At 40.6% G+C, this 20,304-nt stretch overlaps 1 protein-coding gene across 2 annotated transcripts in view; it reads left to right on the plus strand.

The window, feature by feature from the left end:
* Nucleotides 1-20,304, plus strand: part of LOC122799277 (monocarboxylate transporter 4-like) — a 712,696-nt gene that overhangs the window by 433,281 nt on the left and 259,111 nt on the right. The window contains exon 1 of one of the 2 annotated variants that reach the window (XM_044068233.1): nucleotides 1,669-1,995. The exons of the other annotated variant lie outside the window; for it this stretch is intronic. The gene's annotated coding sequence lies outside the window, so the exon portion shown is untranslated. Of the gene's footprint in view, nucleotides 1-1,668; nucleotides 1,996-20,304 lie in introns of those variants that run through there. 2 annotated transcript variants of the gene reach the window in all.

Here is a 20,304-nt window from a genome sequence, read left to right on the forward strand (position 1 = left end):
CGCTTTTGTATCTAAAAGCATGGCTAATATGTTTACATGGCTTCTAAGCCAGGAGCATTGCATTTGAGTCCTTCAGCTGCCCTTTAGAAAAACATATGCTTTTACAGTGTTCTGTAACATGCCTTTGTTTGAATCGTGCAGATGGAATGACACTTAACTCAGCAATATGTGTTTCCTTGGTAAAACATGTATATCCATTCCCCGAAAAAGAACAAGAACTATTTAAAATACTGTTGTACTAGATGTCACCTGGACAGATATTTCCAATAGCATACTGGTGTGCTTTTACTATGTGCTGTAGCTTACTCAGAGCTTGGGTATTTATTCACAGCCTCTGTGACCTTCACAGAAAGTATGTGGCTTTTTTTGTATGGACATCACATTGATTAACATGTAATAGTACCATCAAGAGGCAGCTGTAGCTTCCCACAGAACAGTCTGGTCAGGTACCTTCTGGGGGTTTCAGAAAAGTAAATAAATAAAGAGCTCTGATGTAGGTCACAGAGAGGCCAGGTACATCAATATTGGTAGATGTGATGCATGGCACACAGATGTCTGAGGACTGCTTTCCATTTTTCAGATAGTTTGGTTATTTGGATTTCACATCTTTATTGTTTGCTTCAGACCACACAGCGTTAAGGTTTATTTATCTAGTTAAACGTGAAGGACTGTGTGCCATTTTAAGGTCTTTGTATGTTTATAAATAGAAACAGAGCAATGCTTAGCATCTGCGGAGAGGCACTGCTGCCAACAGAGACTATGGCCTGCAGTTTAACCTAACTGCCTGGGGTGTCGCAGTGAGCACTGTAGTCATATTATGCTCTTAAGAAAGTACTACACTCACAAACACACATGCAGTAGAATACCTCTGCATGCCTTCGGGAGACTGCAGGATACAGGACTTCAAGCCTAATTTTTTTTCTGTTTTTGAGATAAGATCAAATACTACAGAGCAAGCAGCCAGTGGAAACACTGGAATATTTACTCTGCAGTGCATTTGCTGCTTGCCTTTGGTGCCCGCTTTAAGTTTAACCTTGACAGCATGCTTTGGAATATGATGCTAACTTTCAGTCAGACTGGAACATTCTTCTGACTGCCAAAAAGCGGGCGAGAGAGAGAGAGACTGCCAGAGAGGGAGAGAGACTATCATAACTGTAAATACACCAAGTCATTGGAGATGCTCACTAGACAACACAGAATTACACTGCTTCCTACCCAGGCAGGTGCAGTAAATGCTGCCATGAGAAGGAAGGAGGTAATTCTGCTATCGGACTCATTCTTTAGTGATTAACAGCAAGCTATGTGAGAATGTTAAACTCTGTCCTGTGGTACATAGAATAAGTCCTGTATATTCTATAGTAAATGCTTTTGCTGAAACAATACTCATTGCAGTTATGTATTTAAGACATTATTACATTTTCTTGATGGACTTCCTTAAATTATTTTGTGATACAGTGGTAAATGGTAAACAAGAAATTATTTTAAAAAGCATAAAGTAGAAACATAAAATCCAAATGCTATGCATGTCTGTGTAGGACTTAACATGACAGGGCATGTCTTGCTGTCCCATTCTCTGTGTTACTGACATATGAGTGTTGACATCTTCCTTCTCTAATAGCAGGGTCACCTGCTCATTAGCTTGCTTCACATCTATGACAGTTGTCTGTGTAATTGTGACAGGGTCACAACAGTCATCTACATGCAAATGCCAGCAAGCTTTTTTGGGATGTAACCTTTCCTGATTTGGTGTGAGGGGATGGCTACATAAGACTTAAGCTGGGGGCACCAGATATTGGAGCTGCCCTGTTAAAAAAAAAATAAAAAAATTGAAGGAGACTTCAGTGTTGGGAAGGTGAAACAGTCCAGAGGGAAGTGCAGTTAAAAAGGTGTTGTCTGTCTGAAACATTAAGAAACAATTTTCTTTGCCGTGTCTTTGGATGCTAACTGCAGAAGACTGCTGAAATCAGAACAGCTTCACTTATTTTGTGGTGCAAGGTAAGTTACAGATGCCTGGGACATTTGTTTAACTCTGATGCTTTTATTTGACCTTCCATAACACAGGCATAATGTAACATGAGGGCCCTTATCTTCATTACTGGGATTTTCAGTTTGTGTCTTGCTGACCACTGTAATGGTCAATGGCCTGTTGTCCTGGTATTGCTATATGTATTGCTTGTATATGTTATATTACTCCAGCTACTCGCATATGTTTGTACTTTTATTAATTCCACTTATTTTAGTAGTAAGGTGGCTGTGCTGACTTCTATAAAGTGTTCCTCAAGGTGGATTGCGAACAATACTATGCCTACTGATATTTTATATAAGAGGACTTTAAGATTAATTGTCACTGTTGACCTGCCCTCTTATGATTCTGCATGTGTCAGACAGAAAAAGTAGTCTGGAGTTGTTGTGTCTTTCGGCTTTTCCCGGTTAGGGGTTGCCACAGCGGAACTCCGGTCCGCTAATGATTGGTAGTTGATTTTTACATGCCGAGTTACCAGCCCTGACGCACAACCTTCAACGAAGGAACGCCCATTCATGCATGTCTCCATGCAGAATACGCTCTAGCTGAGAATTGAACCGGACAGTGTCTTACTGTGAGGCAACAACGCTACCGCAGCACCACCACCGCGTCTGGAGTGACATTTACAATTTAATGCAGTGAAGAAGAAATGGTTGTAGAACCTGCAGAACAGACTTGATGGCATTTATAAAATCATCTGGCACTGTAAACATGCCTATAATCTTAGTGTTTCATTTCTATTATAATATCTATATAAATAAGTTAGACAATATACAAGGCTTAATCATGAATGCAAGCTGTTGGTCCAAGTTTAGTATTTGGTTCATTAGTGTTATACTCCAAGTAACTTAATGTAGAACATACTTTCTAAGTTTAGCCAAATAAAATATATTTCTGTACTTCTTTTTTAAGATGAAGTAGTGAATAATGTTCTGTGTATTTGGCATTTTGTATCTCAACACAGTTCACTGATTTTAAGATAAAGACTACTTTTTGGCAATTCTCCTGTGATTGTGTAGTTTGCATCATAAAGTTCCATGTAGTAGCCATCATTAAATTGAAACCACAGTATTCTGGTTAATATAAACAGGACCTGCTGGAGTGACAAATATGTATGTCAGAGGTTGCCACTCCTCTGGAATAGGCTACCAATTCACATCAAACTAAGCCCCTCTATCACCTGGTTTAAGCATAGCTTGGATGACTGGATGGGAAAACATAAATTCCTGCTGGGGATTTCACCAATGACAATCCTAACTAAGAACTCAAGTTTAGGCAAGAGCCTTTATATTGGGGTTTCTGTAGTATTATATTCGGCACACACGGTTAGGCTTTTAAAGACCTTCGGGTCAATAGCCCAGTAACTGCATATGAACCTGCAAAAACATGTCTCTTTTGTTGCAATGGTCGTGAGTTACCCATGCAAGATATCAGTACTTGTGATGCCATGTAGGCCCCAGGCTGTTTGCAGTCACAAGCCCTCTCCTACTAGAGTTGTTTTTCAGGACCATCTGTAAAATGTATATGTTTTTGGGATTCACCATACTGATTATTCATCTTCTTGATTGTCTCAACGTATTTATTGTTTGATAAGGCAGCATTAATTTTTGTGTTTTCTTTAAATGAGGTTAGTCTTGAACATTTTCCAGTGAGAAATTAAGCAAAACTTACTAATCAGAAAGAAAACCAAACAACTGCAATGGATGTGCGGTGGTGGTGCTGCGGTAGCATTGTCACCTCACAATAAGACGCTGTCCAGTTCGATTCTCAGCTAGAGCGTCTTCTGCGTGGAGAGATACGTGAATGGGCGTACCTTCGTTTAAGGTTGTGCATCAGGCCTGGCAAGCCGGTACGTAAAAAGCAGCTGCCAATCATTAGCGGACCGGAGTTCCGCTGTGGTGACCCCTAACTGGGAAAAGCCGAAAGAAACAAACATTCATAGAGGAACCTTAGTTAAGCAGTTTCATCTTTTTCATTATGAACAATTTTATCAGAAGTGAGTAACTGGAGAACTTGCATCCATTGGAGCTGTTTGATTTTCTTTCAGTTTTGGTGTCAAGTCCTCTCGGGAGAAGTGGTTTTGTGTTTTGGATACAAATGTTATCAGTAAGACAGTTACCATTTCAGAGCATTTCTACCATAAAAAGATCATTCTGACCTACATCACTGGAAGCCAGAGTAGAGAGGGGTGAGATAAAGGATGAAGGGTAATCATTTCTGAGATCTCCAAGTTTTGGTTTTAATGTTAAGATATTAAGGACATTTTGCGTAATTTGATCCATGGATTGAATGACAAACCCCCAAAGTTTCAAAGCATTAAAATAGCCAGTAGAGCCTTAGTTTTAGTAAATAAAATAAAATAGATAACCTTTTCATTGTCTATCACTCCAACCATTGCTGTAAACAATGCAAATGTAGTATAAAGTTATTTTTGTGCAAGCATGTTGCATACAAAAACTTCATATGAAATGAGCACAGCATATCTGTATAGTACCTTGTTCACACCACCTAGCACCTTGAATGTGGCACCCCTAGCATTTCACATACATACCTAGATTCCTGAGCATTCTCTGAAAAAGTCATGTTACAACATAAGCTAAGCAAATATAAATACCTTGTGAACAGTAAATGGTAAAGAAAAGGTAAAGCAGCAGCTGTGGTAGGTACTGTGAAAAATGATATGCTGATAGTTCACAGACAAGGATCACCACGAAAAAGTGCAAGGTTATGCACGTCAGTTTGGAAAGACTGATGGATATTAGGAAAAGCATTACTAGGGTATTAAAGTTAAGCAAAATATTGTCACATTTTAATGACTCCTTTAGCTGAGTTTCACTGTGCAAAATGAAATAATGCTGGTAAGGGGCAATGGAATGTTGGGGTACTCTGCCAAGAATGTTGACTCTTAAAACGCAGATGCCATTTTCTGAGTTTACAATGTGCTGCTGAGGCTTCATTTGGAACATTGCATTCAGTTTCAGGGGTCATATTGGGGGAGGGACTTAAGGTGGTAATGGATATGCTAGAGTTAGCCAAATGCTAAAATGAATGGGATGCTGGCATTACAACAAAGTTACACACAAGGAAATTATACAGTGGCTGAGAAAAGAAAACATGTAAAATTAAGTAGAACCTACACCAGCTATGTAGGTAGGCCAAAATTGAAAAAAAAAAGTAGAGAAGAGAAAGACAAGGGTAAGAGTGGAATGTAGAAGAGGATTTATAGTGAAACACTATTTAATGGCGTGGGTGGCAAGTTCTTGTCATACATAGTCAGAGGGCTGGGTGATGTGGCTATACAGAGAGGCTGAGAAAGGAGGAACAAAAAGATCATAGGGTAAAGACAAAGTACAATATTAGTGCCAGCTTGTAGGCCAACAACCTTTATCATTATATGAATAGGGTATGCAGAAACATAAATACCCATTAGAAAAAATGTTATTTTTTTAACCAGTTTTTGTGAATGGTTTTGAAATAGTGTGCACAATTTAAATAACCTTAAAAGCAGGAAAGGGTGAAGAAAAAGAATCATATACCAGTCTACGGGAAATGGGCTGTAGTTTGTGGAAATAATGAAAATATAAAGGTGAAATGATTAAAACAAATGGAAATGTAGACTATACCATTTTAATAAGTATGGTAGCACAAAGAATTACATGTAATGAAATGGCACAATAGAAAGCTTTAGACAGATGTGCATTTGTTTTTTCTCAGTCAGAGACAGACTGTACTAGAAATTTCTACAAAACACAGACTGTGTAAGAGTTGCAGATTGTGTGGGGCCCACTAATAAAGCCTATGAGATTGTTAAAAGCTTATAAATCAATATACAAAATAAAATGTTCTTTTAGACTTCTTGGCACACTGTATGACCTTTTAGCCTTTACCTACTATAAAGATTGTGTTTTATAAGATTAAGCAGTCTATTAATACAGCAAAACATTTTTCTTGGTCAGGTGGGGAAAGTAGAAATCATTGAAAAGATTTTCCATTGTTCCTGAAAAAAATCACCTTCTCTATACAGTTCTGATTGTATTGCTCATGATCTTAACTTCCTTTCCACCTTCTCCATGTCTGAGCAAATAAATCCACCTCAGCTCCGCTGTTTGTGTTGTCACATCATTAGTAAACTATATGCATTATACCATTTTCAGATATCCCATTTTACTGTAAGGAACCATTTCTGAAGCCAGAGGAAAGCGTAGTTCTGCCATAACTCCAGAGATCAAAGGCTTTTTTATTTTTTGATTGACTGCATTCACCCTTTTCCGTCTTTAACATTTCATTCTTCTAAAGTCCTTATGCCCCAGTAGCCAAAAAGCTGCTAGTGTTAAACTACCACTCTGTTTGTAAGTGAATGGATATATTATGAACCCTTTGCAGCCTTAACTTGGACTAAAATAATAAAGATAACTTGGCAAGGGTAAGTGCAATATATACAAATATCTGGAGTAGACAGTCAGCCTGCGTATTTCTGGGATGAAACTGGAGTACTCATAAAGATGCATGGAGAATATGTAAACTCCACACAGAGAGTGAGCAAAAGTCAGGATTCAACAACAGACTGTAGAGCTGTGAGGCAGAAATCTTAATCGCTATGCCACCTTACTGCCCACAGAAAGGAGTAATGAAACATCTTTAAAATGTAACTCCCACTAAGATAATCTATGCACACCTACTTGCAAATGAAATTATTTTCCTTGTACTTTGAGTATGATCTGTGTAACAGTGTAGCTTTATTAAAAAGGTAACATCTGTATACTTATTCATTAATTTACATATTTTCCATTCTTTACAATCCCAAGCCTTTCTGCAGACTAATGAATGATCATTTCATTTGCAACTATTGACATACTGCAGTGCAGTTCCTTGGGGATATTACTACAGGTGAATCTATGTTTTCCAGAACAGGTGGACAAAAATCAAAGCTAGAATTCTGGCTAGATGTTATTGGCCTGTTATAATAAAAGACATTGAAAGTGTCTGTGCAGGCCTGCCCAGAATGTCAGAAGACAGCACCACAGCCTGGGTTCAGAATACTTCTGATACCTAAGCCTGTTATTGATGTACCATTTAAGCAAATAGCCATGGATGTTATAGGTCCATTAGCAAAATCTACCAATCCACCGCAGTGATTATTAACTTTGTTGCTAAGATTCCTGAAGCAGTACCTGTGTGAAAATCCAGTGATTAGTCAATAGCCAAATTACCGGTGTTATATTTTTCTTCAGGTTATAGATCTCAAATGAAGTACTCATGAACAGAGGGAACCCCATTTATGTTTAGTATAATGCTTCTGTTTTGCCACTGTTTTAAAATAAAACAATTAAGCGTTTCAGTATTACCACCCTCAAACTGATAGGCAAGTGGAACACTTGAATAAAACATTGAAGTCTATACTAAAGAAGGCCATTACACAAGAGGGTAGGAACTGCAATTATTTACTTCCTTGCCTCTTTTTCACTGTAAAAAGGTACCCCAGGCTTTAACAAGATTTAACTCATTTGAGTTGCTCCTTGGAGATTGTTGGGCATAGCAAGGAGACTTGGGAGAAGGAGAAAACCCAATTTTAAAGTATATTAGCACACTATACAAACCTACAAGACAGGTAACAGGTTGTTATGCCATTAGGTAAGGAACATACGAAAAGGGTACAAAGTATGAAACAAAGGGTATATTGTAAAAGTGCCAAAGTTAGAGCTTTCAGATGGGGGGCAAAGTTTCAATGTTAGTTCCATCTTCTGAAAATAAGTTCCTAGTAAGATGGTTTGGACCCTTACAAGTGGTAGAGAAACAAAATGAAATGAACTGCAAAATTAAGACAAAGTGGGAAGAAAAAATCAGAGGAGGTGTGCCACATAAGTACGCTAAAAGTATGGAGGGAAGCTGAAGCTTCTGTATTCATCCTGAGAGCTGAAATAGATACCAGTTATTGAGTATCAGATAATTATATCCCTGCTGTTCAAGTAAATGAAATATTGACTAAAGTCCAGAAGAAAGACATAGAAGCAAGTTTACAGAGAAACAAAGACAAAAATAAAGAGTTGCTTTATTTGGTACCTGCTTGAATAAATTTAATACAAAATGACAATGAAACTGTGTCAGGGAGAAGGTAGACCTAAAACCATTTAGGACACCACAGTGCCAGAGAAACACAATGCTTAAACTAATAGTTACTGAAGAATCCTAAAATGACTAGAACAGTCTGATTGTATTAGTCCATCTAGATGAATCCATAAGAATTTGTAATGCTTTCCAGAAATTCCATGAGATAGCCACATTTGACACTTATCCAAAGTCCAGAGCAAATAAATTAGAGGGGCTAGGTAAAGCAGGATTTTGGCCACCCTAGGTTTGGCCAAGTGGTACTAGTATGTTCCCCTCATACCTAAAGCCAGAGACAAGACAGCATTTTCCACCTTGAAGGTCTTTTTTATTCTTTTCTCTTACATTTTTGATTTCATGTGTCTCTTGTGCTCTTGCCACATTTCAAATGCTTGTGAATAAAGTTTTGAAACCTTATACCAGGTACTCATATGTGTACCTTGATGATGTGGTAATCTATTCAGAAGGTTGGCAGTTCCTTTTTGTCAAAGTACAAGCTGTACTGGGCAGTTTAAGATGTGCAGGACTTACTATTAGTGCTGTCAAGAGTAAACTTTGTATGGCAGAAGCCATATGCTTAGGATGTATGATTGTGAAAAATGTAATTAGACCTCAAACAGACACAATAGAAGCTAAAAACTAGCCTTTAACCAGTATAGAGCAACAAGTGCAAATTTTTTTAAGGCTAGCGGGCTACAATAGAAAGTTCAAACTCAACTTTGCTACCATAGCATACACTCTGATAGACCTTATAAATGGCATGCCACCCATCCAGAAAAAAAAGTGGACCACAGTGGTAGATGAGGCTTTTTACCAACTGAAAACTGTATCAGATGTTCATCGTGTTTCACTGTTGCAGTCATTACACTTGGGTTATCCTGCTGGCAGGCTACCCGCAGTCGGCCAGAGTTCCAAAGTCTAGGTCCAGCGTCGGTTGTTGTCGCCTCTTCCCTGACGTCAGTGCACCAGGGGTATAAAAGATGCAACCGACGCCATTTTCTTCAGTCTTTATTGCCGCGCGGTGCCCGAAGCAAAAGCAGTTCGCAAGTGCCGGTCGGCCTACTCCTGAGATTTTCGAAATCAAGTTTCAGAACCGAAGTCTTCGATAAAGCTAAGTACCCCTTTGGAGAAACTTTTTCTTGCTCCAGACCGATGTCAGTAAAAGTTAACAATTGTATTCCTTATGGGAAGCAAATACTTCATAAGGACTTTCACTCTTACTGTATTCCTTGCCTAGGCCATGACCACGACGTTACTAGTTGTCGGTTTTGTGCTAGATTCAACAAACGCACTATTAAGCGTCGGTTTGATTTTGCTTTACATTACTTTGGCCAAAGGTTTAACTACATAATGCCGTCGGAACAACCGATGACCGGAATTCGTAAAAAACGCAAAGACAAAGAAAAGGACAGGCATCCGAGGTCCAAAACCGACGACGAAGCCTCTTCTAGGCAAGTCGCCAGTTCTCATTGAGACGCTTTCGCAGCCCCTGACACCCGCTACCTCAGAGCCACAGGCCGTATCCAACTCCCACGTGGAGACACCTAGGCCTGTGGAAACTCAAGGTATTGGGCCTGCGGAAACTATTCCCTCAGATGGGTCCAGAGCCGCTGAGCAGGCATCGGCTTCTAAGGGTGTTTTCAGACCTTCACAGCTTACTATTAAGTCCACTGCAGCAGCCAAGGCATAGTCAAAAACACCATTAAAGACAAGGAAACAAGTACAGCATTCTCCTGGGCAGTCATCCATGCCAAAGAAACAGATGCTTAAAATGGCCGAAGACCTAATTACTTTGATCAGGGGTTCCCATCCCCCTCCTGATAAAAGGCCTAGGCAAGACACTGACTATGACTCCTCTGACCAGGTTTCCATTTCTGCTGATTCCTCTTCAGATCAGGGATATTCTCTCCCTCCCTATGAGGACTCTGATGCAGAAGAATCTATACCTTCAGCCTCTCCGCCTGAGGATTATTCTTTTGGGGAAACCCTGCATACCATGAGAGAGCATTTCCATTGGGAGAGCCAGGATTACTCAGAATCTAAGAAAAGGCTCAGAGACTTTCTTTTATTGCCTCAGTACAGGCCCCTTACTATCCCCCCTATGCTTGATATTGTTGATGATGTTTTCTCTGAATCCAGTCTGTCTTCTGATTCTTTACCCCCTGCACCAGTCATGCCAGACAGGTACTACAGGGTCCCTGACTCTCATAAATTTCTTTACAAAAACCCTGCTGCGGACCCAGCAACAATTTCTCAGGGTCCCAAAGGGGTTAAGGCTTCCACTGCTAAAAACCCTGTTCCCTCTGATAGGGATTCCAGAGCTCTGGATCGATGGGGGAAAAAAGTCTACACTTCTGCTACTTTAGCTGTAAGGACTTTAAACTGCCAGTTTCACATGCTTAAATATCAACAGTACCTTATGTCTTTGTTAAAACAGAAAATGCTTACAAACTCAGAAAGTCCTGACAGTAAGGAAATGCAGGATTTATTGCATGCAGCTGAACAAGTGGGAAAGCATATTCTGCAATGTGGTTTTGATTCATTAGAGGCTTCTTGTAGAGACGCAGTTACAGGCTCTGTCATTCGAAGGCATGCTTGGTTGAAAGAACAAAGTTTACCTGAACATGTTAAAGTAAAATTATTGGATGCTCCACTACAGCATGATACTTTGTTTGGTGTTAAGGCAGAAGAGGTGTTAAAGAAAATGGAGGATAAAGCAAAATCAATGCAGACAGTAAAGGATTTCTTACAGGTTCAACCACCTAGGTTTAGTTGAAAATGTCCTTCAAATAATTGGTCCTTTCCGGTGTCAGACAGGCCACAAAGAGGCAGATACAGACTCCCAAGAGGCAGATCTCAGCCCCAAGGCTCCTACAGACCTAAACAATGAGGTGCTTCAGCCCCCAAAGGAGGAGAAGATAAATCAAAACCTTATAGGAAACAGTCCCAATGACTTCCCTCTACAAATGCCAAGCACTTACCTTTTGGCAGCACCCCTAGGGGGAAAGCTAGCACTTTTCTCACAAAATTGGCACATAATCACCCAGGAGAAATGGGTACTGAATATTGTTTCTCAGGGTTATAGGTTCCACTTTCACACCCTTTCAAAATCAAAAGGTATGCCAGACCTGCCACAAAACCAATGGGCAGAGGCACAAAAACAAATTGCTGTTCTCATGGACATGGGAGCTGTTCAAAGAGTACCACAGCAAGAACAGGGACAAGGCTTTTACTCAAGACTTTTCCTAGTACCCAGAAAGGACAAAGCCTGGAGACCAATACTGGACTTGTCAATCCTAAATACTTTCCTGGATGTTCCAAAATTCAAAATGTTAACACTGCAGCAACTTCTACCCATGCTGGGCAAGAAGGCTTGGCTAGTTACTTTGGACCTCAAGGAGGCATACCTGCATGTCCCAGTTAGACAGTCTTGCAGAAGATACCTCAGATTCATAGCTGGCTCAATGCATTACCAATTCTCTGCACTGCCCTTTGGCTTATCTACTGCGCCCAGGGTCTTCACAAAATGCCTGGCACCAGTAATTGCATTTTGCAGAGAAAGAGGAATTCAAATATATCCCTACTTGGATGACTGCCTTATTCAATCAGAGAGCAAGGACATTCTTCTAAAACATCTGGCGTTTGTAAAAAGATTACTAATTTGCCTAGGATACACAGTAAACGAAAAGAAATCAAAACTAGTGCCCTCTCAAGAGATAATATTCCTGGGTGCAAGCTTAAATACAGTTGCTCAGATGGCTTATCTCACGCCAGACAAGCAAAGGCAACTGACTCATTACTTTCAAATGATGGCAACAAAGACCCAGCTCCCTGCAAGAAAAATTCTGCAGGCCCTGGCCTTCATGGTGTCCTGCATTCTACTAATTCCATATGCAAGACTGCATATGAGGAAACTACAATGGTATCTAAAAAGTGTTTGGACTCAACATTGCCACAGCCTGGAAACAATAATAACTTTAATTCCCTGCCTACAACAGGAGTTTTGATGGTGGTCCCGGGCCTGTCACCACAACAAGGGACAGCCTTTCACCTTACCCACAGCCAGGCAGACAATAACAACAGATGCATCTGATTATGCCTGGAGGGCACATATGGCAGGAAAATGTATTCAGGGCATGTGGCCCAAGGAACAAATGCATCTTCACATCAATCAAAAAGAGATGCTAGCTGTACAGAATGCCCTGACAGCTTTCAAGGACCTACTACATCCAGGAGAACTATTAATAAAGACGGACAATACCACAATTATGTGTTACATAAACAAGCAAGGGGGCACACATTCCTACCCCCTCTGCAGGCAAGCCATGACTTTGTGGAACACAGCACTGACCTATCAAGCACATCTACATCCTGCCAGGAATGAAAAATACACTGGCAGATGAACTAAGCAGAAATCTCATGGATCCTCACGAATGGAAACTAAATCCACAGGTCTTCAGCATGATAACAAGGAAATGGGGATGCCCAGACATATATCTTTTTGCCTCCCCTCACAACAGCCAACTACAGAAATTCTGCAAAAGAACTTATCACTCACAAGCATGGAAAGTGGATGCTGTATCATTCAGCTGGAAAACCCTGACAGTTTATGCCTTCCCTCCACTGCCTCATCTTCCCAAGGTGCTCCTAAAAGTCAGACAAGAGAGGCCAAACATGATCCTGATTGCCCCAGACTGGCCACGCCAGCACTGGTACCCAGTCCTAAAGAGCTTGTCTCAAGGCCCAGCCTGGCCTTTACCTCAAATTCCTCATCTTCTGACTCAACAAAACAATCAGATTCTGCACAGTCAACTCAGAACCTTAAATCTGGCTGCATGGCAGATAATATAGCCACTCAGACCACACCTCTCTCTAAAGCTGTTATGGATGTCATTTTAGAAGCCAGGAGGCCCAGCACTAGGAAATCATATGCAGAAAAATGGAAGAGATTCTGTGCTTGGAACCAGGCACAAGGGCTCGAACCACTTGTTCCAAATATACCTCAGATTTTACAATACCCAACTGAGATGTTGGACAAAGGCCTATCCTTCTCATCTATTAAGATCCATGCCTCTGCCATTTCAGCTCATTACAATACAGAACCTCCTATTTTTTCACATCCACTACTAAGACAGTACCTCAGAGGGGCAAAAAACATAAGACCCCCCAAGGAGAGCACCAATACCTACTTGGGATCTCAATTTTGTTTTAGAAAAGCTCACACTGCTTCCATTTGAACCAGCCAGCACAGCTGATATAAAATTCTGATCATGGAAAACTGCTGTGCTCCTAGCAATAACTTCAGCAAGAAGAGTCTCAGAGTTACAGGCATTAATGGCAATGGAACCTTTCATCATTTTTCACCAGGACAGGGTCTCTCTAAGGACAAACCCAACATTCATGCCAAAGGTGGTTTCCAATGTGGCTCTTAACCAAACCATTCATTTGCCAACTTTCTATCCAAATCCCCAGAATAAAGGGGAGAGACTTCTGCACACTTTGGACATACACAGACAGCTACGATTCTACTTGGACAAAACAAAAGCTTTCAGAAAAACTGAGCAGCTGTTTGTAGCCTATGCTGCAGGATCACAAGGAAAGCCTATCTCAAAACAGACAATTTCAAACTGGATAGGACACTGCATTCGCTTCTGTTATGCACAACATGGCAAATCAGTACCTAAGGGCATTAGGCCACATTCTACCAGAGCAACAGCCACTTCAGCAGCCTTTCTTAGAGGAGTACCAACCAAAGACATTTTAGAAGCTGCAACCTGGAGTTCAGTGCACACTTTCACCAAGCACTACCACTTACCTCTCTACTCTAAATCCAGAGCAAGCTTTGCCACTGCAGTTCTGCAGGGCCTGGTAGCCTCTCCTAATCCTATTTAGGCCCAGCCACCCAACCTCAGCTTTGGGATTCAACCCAAGTGTAATGACTGCAACAGTGAAACATGATGAACATAGTACAATTGTGTACCTACCATAAATGTAGATGTTCGAGTGTATTCGCTGTTGCAGTCCAGGTTACCCACCCACCATCCCCCTTTTCATTGCTGGGACTTTTCTGTACTTCTCAACTCTATACAACCTATGTGGTGTATTTACTTGTAGATGAAGGAAATGTTTATTTTAGTACATGCATGCTTTTTGGCATAATTTTTTCCAGCCTTCCTATCTGGGGGCACCTGACATCTGGGGCAAGAAAAACTGAAGAAAATGGCGTCAGTTGCATCTTTTATACCCCTGGCGCACTGACGTCAGGGAAGTGATGACAACAACCGATGCCGGACCTAGACTTTGGAACTCTGGCCGACTGCGGGTAGCCTGCCAGCAGGATAACCCAAGTGTAATGACTGCAACAGTGAATACACTCGAACATCTACATTTATGGTAGGTACACAACTGTACTTTTCCCCTGATTTCAATAAACTCTTTATTGTGTTCTGAAGTAGTGTTAGCAGCTGTTCTATCTTAGGAAGTAGGTGGTGAAGTACAACCAGTCTGCGACCACAGTAGGAAGTTAAGAGATACTCTGGCATAGAAAGAGAATGTATCATTATTAAGTGGGCACTAACTTCTCCACAATATTATTTATTAGGATGCAGCTTCTGTCTGGTAGCTAACCACACACCCCTACAGTAGTTACATAATCAAAAGGACATTAATATCAAGTTATGTAAGTGGGCCTTGACACTTCAGGTGTTTCATATTGCAGTCAGACTTAGGCCTGGCAATGACCACATGAATGTGGATGAGTTCCCTCTAGTCCATAACCAGTCCCATTCAAAATAAAACTGGGAGTATTTTGCTAGAGGAGAGTCAGTGTGGGACAGTGAATCATCTAATAGGTCAGAAAAGCTATTTTCATATGCTATAACCAAACTTTATTAACTCCACTGAATATGTGGAAACATACACCACCACACTGTACCAGCATGTAAGCAGCTGCATAGATGGAGCTGTACCCTGTAGGAACAAGCACAGGTCAAACCCGTGAAACAAACTCACATGGTGGAATCGTAATATCAACAAGCTTTACAATAAAATAATAATTTTATACAAAAGTAAGAAGCATACCTCTCAACTTCTTAGCAGAAGAAATCTGGACAAAGCCAAAAATGACTAGGGGACGAAGGCCCAAAATCAGTAAAAACTTTAAACTATTGCTCTTATAAACTTGGAAAGTTGATAGACTAACAAGCTTTGAATTAGCTTGCATTTTCAGAAGGATATGGAGTCTGAAAGTCAAATGTCCACAATTATGTAGTGGCATCTGCCATCAATAATTTGCCAGAAATCCACACATTTTGTGAAGAACAGACCAAATTATGAGGCAAAAATTATGTACATAGTGCGACAATCTGGACAGTTGAGAGCAATGGAAGGTAGAGTGATTCCCAAAATGTTAGAGCCCTTGTCATTGAAATAAACAAACAACTCAGGAGCTTAATACAGTCTACCAAAGCCAAGTTTCAGGCTAAAATAGCTACTCAAGCCAAAGACAATCACAAGGCCTTTTTTAGCTATGTTACTCCAACTATTCTCTGTCTCATATCTCCTACTTAGAGGCAATATCTGCTTGATTTACAAAGCCATGTCTGACCCAGCTCTGTTAGAAATGCTACATCTAAAGAAATCCCAATCCCTCCACACTCCTTAGCTCCTGAGACCTCAACCTCATTACCACAATCAACAGAGCAAGCTGGAGGGACAGGTTCATAATCCAGAAACTGCCCATGCTATGGAATAGATTTCCCATACATGTCAAGTGGAGTGCCTCACTGGCCCTCTTCAAGAGAAATCTTGATGAGTGGATGGGAAATAGAAAATTCACCCTGGGAATCACTCCAGTGGCTCTGCTTGACAGAGGCACTGGGAACTAAGGTCGGGTGGCGTGATGCCAGGGTAATCTTATGGGCTAGGTTTGTAAAGGCTCCAGGGCCATTAGCCTAGTACACACCTATGAACCTATGTTTGTAATTTCAAAAGCACATTGTGAATGATGTTACCTACAAAGAGGATGAAGATAATAGTTAACCTACTGGCTGATAAATCTACCTCTAAATTTGCCCCCCTCTCTCCTCCATCTGTCCCTCAAAATATACCTAAAAATTATCTTGTATCCAACTGTCACACAAGGCCAAGTCCTAAGAGTGCTTTCAGAGGCTAAAAATACTGCATCGATGGGTCCTGACAATATCCTAGGATGCATCTTAAATGGCATGAACTACAATTTAGCCACACCTCTAACAGTATTGTTCAGTCTCAGCTTCCATACAGATTCAAGTGAATGGAGAACAGCTACAGTCATTTCTCTGCATAAGTGAAGACCTTCCACGGACCAAAGCAGTTACAGACCCATAAGTCTGACTAACCTCTATGCAAAAACATGGAAAGAATTATCATAGAGCTAATCAATGAGGACATAGGAAACCTCCAAACACTGAACTTATCTCAGTTTGTATTCATCAAGGGCAAGTCATACTTACTCAACCTGGTGGATTTTTTTGAAAGAGTCACCAAAGCAGTGGATGAAGGCAAAACTCTACACAACACATACTTCGACCTTAAAAAAGCTTTTAACAAGATTCCCCCCTCAGGCTTAATAGAAAAGCTAAATAAACTGGGAATAAACCTCTGTGTTACCCACTGGATTGCCAACTGGCTCACAGGTAGGATGCAGGAAATCAAAATACAGGATGTTACCTCCACAAGGAGACCAGTCACCAGTGGAGTCCCCAGGGTTCTGTACTGGGACCTCTCCTCATAGGCATCTACTTTTCTGAAATAAAGCCAGTGCCAAAGGGCTCTGGCTAACAAAGTTTGCAGATGACTGCTAGCTAGGAGCAGTCATTGAATCCCCAAATAACTTAGCCATCCTGCAGGAAGATTTGTCTGAAATAAATAACTGGTGCCATAATCATGGACTGAAACTAATGACAAAAATGCATTACTGTAGCCTTTTGGAAGTCACATATCTTAAGGAACTACCACATTGACAGTACACCTCTAAGGGTTGACCCAGTTGTTCAGGATTTGGGAACTTATGTGAACAGTGAACAGTGACATAACTTTTGACCAACATGTATACATTGACATAAGAAAGTTCTATATTTTACAGGTTATAAACAAAGGGATTGTATCTAGAGCTAGGGATGTCATTGTCTCCATTTACTCAACCCTCATTAGGTCAATATTTGAGTATAATACCCCCTTTGGCATGTGTCTGTCCAGACACATGCAACAACTTGAACATCCACAGGAATACCTTACTAAAAGGATACAAGGCCTAAACAACATATCCTATGTAGAATGACTCAACGCCTTGACATTATAATCAGTGTACTACAGACTGCTAAGAGGTGACCTGTGTCTAGTATATAAGGCATCCTCCAGCCAATACTGATGGATATACTGCATATCAGCAAGTCAGATGGCATCAGAAATACTTGTCCTGAGGATCTGTCCCTTTTCTGCAACATCAACAGAACATTTTGGTGGGACAGGTATCACTTATAGAGGATACTGCTGCTGTGTAAAGGATTCCCCATCCACATTACACAAAGCTCATCTCTGTCCATATCCAAATGTAACTTGGAGCTATGAATGGGAAACAGAAAATTTACCTCAGGACTGCCCCCTGTACTAGTAATGGACAGAGGCAGCTTCTAGATGCTTTATCCCATGCGTGGGTCCCATTGACTTATCTATGGTATGATCCCAGTTATTCTCCTTGGGGTAATAAATAATTATTAACCAAGGGATGGGTAAGGCCAATTTCTAACCAAATGGGATAGGTTAATTCAAGTATAAAAAGAAAAATTGGCTAGGCATAAAATGGCCCACAAGGGCAGCTATGAACTTATAAATGTTGTATATTATGGAAAAAATTATAGTTGCTCATATTATCAGTATAATATTGAAGTAAAAGTATGTAACACCATAGATAATGTGGAAAAACTGAAAATTGAGTTTAAAAGGATGTCTGAAAGCTCACAAAATTATAGACATTCACTTTTTATGGAGAGATTTTTGTGACTGACAATTAAGAGTCCGGAAGAACTCATGACTAGAATAAGCTGTGGAGTAGCAGAAAATTACATGTAGATTTAAGTGTGGAGTGCCAGGACCCTTACCTGTGGATTTACTGGAGAGTGCCAGAAATCTAATTTTCGGTATATGAGTCAGCATGTCCAGAGTTGCAAAGCCTGCAAACAGTAAGGAATTTTGACATTTGAGTAAGAGACATTAAAACTGAAGTTGCAAACTCAGAACTGCAATTTCTGTATATTTTTGCCTCCTCTGCCCAAAGACCATCAAGCTTTCCTAATCTCACACCAGTCCTGATTCCCTGGCGGAGAGGATCGTTGTGCATTCAAACTTGCTATGGCAGTCTTGTGTAGGGAGCCATCTTCCAGACAGACAGCAGAGATTCTTTGTGTTCTCACTGTTATCCTGGCCATGATATCACTGACATTTATTTAGCTCTAGCCCTGCCACCTGGTGGTAATCTGGCACCTGTGTCACTGCATGGACTGCCTATGCTCCCCCATGTCTGCACATGTTTTTCTGCTACTACCATTTCTGTCTTGGGCAGCTACACAGCATGCCCTTCTCAACTGACTGCTGCTTACAGTGTTAGGTGTGACCTCAGTCTCACTACACCAGACTGGAAGATACAGCAAACTGGTAGACACCACCCTCCCAGGATAGGTGCTACCCATCCTCTGCTGCCAGCCAATCATTCACACAAGACAGTAGTCAAATTTGGGTCGCATGGGTTTTAGTCAGGGCTTTATTCCTCAATGCCACCGGGCTGGGTTGCTCAAAACTGGAATGCAAGCAAAAAGTATGCTTATTTTAATTTTTGTTGAAGGTAAACTTTATTTTAGATCTGCAGAGTAACTAAAATACAGTTATTTATTTATTTGTCTTTGTTTACCAGGAAAGTCCTACTGGGTAATACCCATTTTCAGCAGAGGCCTGGGGAGAAAAGCTCAATTTGCTTACATTGCATTATACTAAGTTCCAGTCAAACATGAGTAGCTGCATTTGTATTAACATTTATACACAAACAGTAGTTGTATTTATACGTATACATTCTAAGATTTTACAGAGGTGGAAGTTACTAAAGAGAAAGCACAATTGCAACTTAGTGGATTGTACAGGCAGCAGTTATGTATAAAACTTATTTTGTCATTTCAGTAAGAGGTTGAGAATATTATGTTTAAAGAGAGTGTTTGGATAGTATTGTACAGTGAAAAGTTTTAACCCATGATGTGTACAGGACCAGGATTGGTTAAGATGTTGTTTAAGCAGTGGTTTAAAGCTACTGAGCTTGTTGGTGAGTTTTATTTGTGTGGGGATACAATTCCAGAGTTTAGCAATGCACTGAGAGTAGAGCGAGTCTCCTGCAATGTTATTTGACTTATTTGTAACTAATAAGAAATTGTTACTAGAACAGAGGTCTCTTGCTGGACAGCAGGTAGTAATACATTTTGTAGTGCAGGGCCTTTTTCTGGATGATGAATGAGTTTGTATGCTGTAGTCACTTGTGAGTACGTTAGTCAGTTGTGCAGTTCAAGCCAGTTTAACTGCTTTAAGCTAAGACAATGGTGGGTCCTATGAGGGAGACTGGTGGCAAATTTAGCTATTTTATTGCAACAGGAAGCAAGTTTCTTTCTTTGAGTATTGTTTAAGTTTGTTAGGATAGGAGCAGCATATAAGAGAGTTGGCAGTAAGAAGGTGGTATCTAGAGATGTTTTCCCAGTATCTGAAAGGAATCCTGAGACCGGCTATGTTATATGGGTTGGAGACTGTGGCATTGACAAAAAGGCAGGAGTTAGAGCTGGATGTGGCAGAGTTAAAGATGTTAAGATTTGCACTGGGTGTGACGAGGGTGGACAGGATTAGGAATAAGTATATTAGAGGGTCAGCCTAGGTTGGAAGGTTTGGAGACAAAGCCAGAGAGGCAAGATTATGTTGGTTTGGACATGTGCTGAGGAGGGATGCTGAGTATATTGGGAAAAAGATGCTAAGGATGAAGCTACCAGGTAACAGGAAAAGAGGAAAGCCTAAGATAAGGTTTATGGATGTGGTGAGAGAGGGCATGCATGTGGCTGGTGTGACAGAGCAAGATGCAGAGGACAGGAAGAAATGGTTACAGATGATCC

The sequence above is a fragment of the Protopterus annectens genome, chromosome 4.part0 (genome assembly GCF_019279795.1).
Source record: "Protopterus annectens isolate FY-2018-M chromosome 4.part0, PAN1.0, whole genome shotgun sequence".
NCBI lineage: Eukaryota > Metazoa > Chordata > Ceratodontiformes > Protopteridae > Protopterus > Protopterus annectens.